The sequence below is a fragment of the Arachis ipaensis genome, chromosome B10 (genome assembly GCF_000816755.2).
Source record: "Arachis ipaensis cultivar K30076 chromosome B10, Araip1.1, whole genome shotgun sequence".
Taxonomy (NCBI): domain Eukaryota; kingdom Viridiplantae; phylum Streptophyta; class Magnoliopsida; order Fabales; family Fabaceae; genus Arachis; species Arachis ipaensis.
In genome coordinates this window covers 3,977,130-3,980,426 of record NC_029794.2, presented here as the reverse complement: position 1 = coordinate 3,980,426, position 3,297 = coordinate 3,977,130, and positions in this window count along the sequence as shown.

Sequence of the window (3,297 nt, the reverse complement as noted above, 5' to 3'; positions counted from 1 at the left end):
GATAACCTTTCATTTTTTTATATTATATATATACATATTCCAGCTGGGCCCACCATTCACATGCGCGTGTCGTCACGCTCCAGTACTGTGAAGCGTAGAAGAGGAGCAGAGTTAAAGTGAGTTTAGAAAGAGTGATTTTTGCAGGCAGCCAGAAGAAACCCTCGACTTTTACGCGGGTTCTGTCTCTCTTTCCAATTACTTTTTTCTTTTNTGTGTATATAAAAAACGATCACTCAATTAATTATCGTATAAATATATATATAAAATAACTGATTCAATAATTAATTTTTTATAAGAATTGATGGTACTTTAGTTATGTCATATTGTGATTGACATTGGCGATTCCAACGTAGCTGCGGTGGCAAGAAAGGCGCGCGATGGGGTCTGCAGCCGCATGTCCACGTGTCGAGTATTGAGGCGAGGTTGACGGGTGCCCCTTCCGGTGAAGGGTATTAAAGTAATTTTGGGTAAATAGAGGGTAGGGGATGGGGCCCGTGGGAGGGATTGCCAAAAGGAACTAGACCGGTCTTTGTCTCATCAGAGGCTGTCGGCTACCGCCAACTGGGTTATTTTAGATCGTACGGTGAGGATTTGGCCAAAACTGAGTAGAGAGGGCCCACACTCTGTATGGGAACGTGATACCTGGAATCAAGACACCCAACAAAGGATAGTGTTTGTGACACTGTGCTATGCTGTAAGCTTATACTAAAATTATATTATTCAATATTCATATAATTTTATATTATTTAATTCTGTCTCTTTCTTTTTATTATACTATACGAAGATGCAAAACAATCATATTAAGTAATATTTATATAGCACAAATATATAAAAATTAATTTTGTAACATTTTTTTATGTACGTAGTATTTTTATAAGAGTTATTTTTTCTATACACTAAAATCAGTCACTAAAATTAGTGGTAGTATAAAATATATGATAAAATACAAATAGGATAAATCACTAAAATAAGTCAAGAGAATAAAAAAATTACAGGAATAAGTCAAATAAAAAATTTTGTCATGAATCAATCAGTTCACATTTTTATATAGTTCGAATTAGCCTAATTCGAACTTTATCTACATGTAATTCGAATCATACTGATTCGAATTACCTACACACGCATACACCCACTAATTCCAATCAACCTGATTCGAATTACACATAGATACTGCACATAGTAATTCGAATTGGGCAGATTCGAATTACTCAATTTAAAAAAATTATTAAAAAATTTAAAAATATATATTTCTCTAATAATAATTTAAAAAATTTTATTAAAAAATATATATTTTATTTCATGCATTAAAAAAACTAACAAAATATTTAATTACGAGACTTCTTTAAAATATTAATGAGCTATCAATTCGAATTCCATACAATACAATATTCTATTGCCCCTTTATTTTAATCGATTATATATGTTAAATTTTAATTACTGAAAAAATCTTTTAAAAAAAAACGTTTTAGACATCTTTATCTGAGTAGCTTCTTTTTTTTGAATACGAATAATTTGACTTAATCTGATTACAATTTCATACAAAACTTAAAGCCTCCCAAAAAATTTTCTCTTATCGTTTTTAATATTGTAGATTTACTTGGGGTTATTGTTGAGAGTGAATTTGAATGCTGGTTCAAAAGGGGGAAGTGGAAGTTGAGTAATGAGTAGGGGTAGAGAGTGCAATGCAAAGGAGTAGCTAAGTGGGCCTCTTCCCTGTCAGTGTTACACAGTACTCGTTAGTCGTTACACCCTTCAAAATAGAAACTTCCGTAGAAATAAAAATTCCTCTTATTTTATCTCTCTCTTTCTTTCCAATCCAAAAAATAAAACAAATCAAAATTAGGTCCACCATTTTCACTGAACATCTTAACGATACTATAACCATTTTTTTTTTAAAGAAAACTAATGTTAACGTATGGTGTACATAAAAGTAGTGGTACTACTGGGAGAGGCGTCGTTTTGTCTTGTAAAGTTGTAGTACCTTTCTTTTTTTTTTTTTCTAAAAAAAAAATCCTCTAGATATTACTGTAGGGTAAACAATTTAGATATGAAAAAATTTTAGGTGATTAATTTGGGTGAAAATAGACTAATGTGAATGTTGCAAGAGGTATATGGAGCATGTTTTTATTGATTTTCTGCACATCTACAATATTAAAAAACACTCTAAATAATAATGAGAAGTGTTAGAATAGGTTAATAAGTTTTGTGATTTGTAACTATCAATTAATCATCATTAATATTTTTAATGATGTGAGATTATATCCAATGATGTAGGATTACTCATTTTTCTTTTGATAATTAAATACTAGTCAGATTTTAATAAAAGTGCTGGTCTCTAGACTTTCTCATAATAATATTATATAAAAATACCACTTATTTTTTCATATAAAAATAATTTCTGTATTATTGTATAATCATTATAATTTTATTTTGACAAATTATTCCGTGGAATTTCACATGACATCTCCATTGATGGACTCCCAAATAATTAAAATTCTACCCCAACCCAAATTGTGCAGTTTGTAGATTTAGCACCATGCGTATTTCTTGTGTTTACAATCTTTCCACCACTAATTTTCCAAATTAAAAATTTTAGGTTGATTAATTTTTCCAGTCCCTCTCCAAAACAATCATTTCACATTGATTTAATTTTCCCTCAAATTGTTTCAAAAAAATGAAGCAAGGGCTAAGTTACAGAAAAGATTCATGTGTCTGTCATTGACATTAAATTTATTAAGGTGATTAATTTTTTTGTCATTATTCTCATCTTCATCATCACTACCGATGGAGGGGCAAAAGAAATTAAATATGAAACTAATGTAACTTGCATATGAGGTACATCTAAATCTTATTATCGATTGTGGCAAGCAAGGATTTTAACTCATCCATTACATTTAGAAAGAAACCAATAATAGCTCGTAATTTGAAGAACATGTTATAAATCTTGCATCTCTAAATAAGATTTTTACAGTGTTTATAAATATAAAACATTTTCTAATTTTTTTAAACAGTTTTTGAAAATTTTTTTTTTTTTTTACCAAAGATAGGAGACTCGAACCCGCAACCTCTTAATTGAATATGGGGAGACTATGCCATTTGAGCTATTACTCATTGGCAGTTTTTGAAATTAAATTAGGCTCACTTAATATTAATATAGTATCAAAATTTATTGGATCTAATATTATTAGACCATCATATTAGAAATTGACTTTATAAATGTCAGATATTTTTTACTTCTTAAGTTAACTTTTTGAGTGAGTTAGGTCCAACTAATTCTAAAATAATAACAGTTTATAT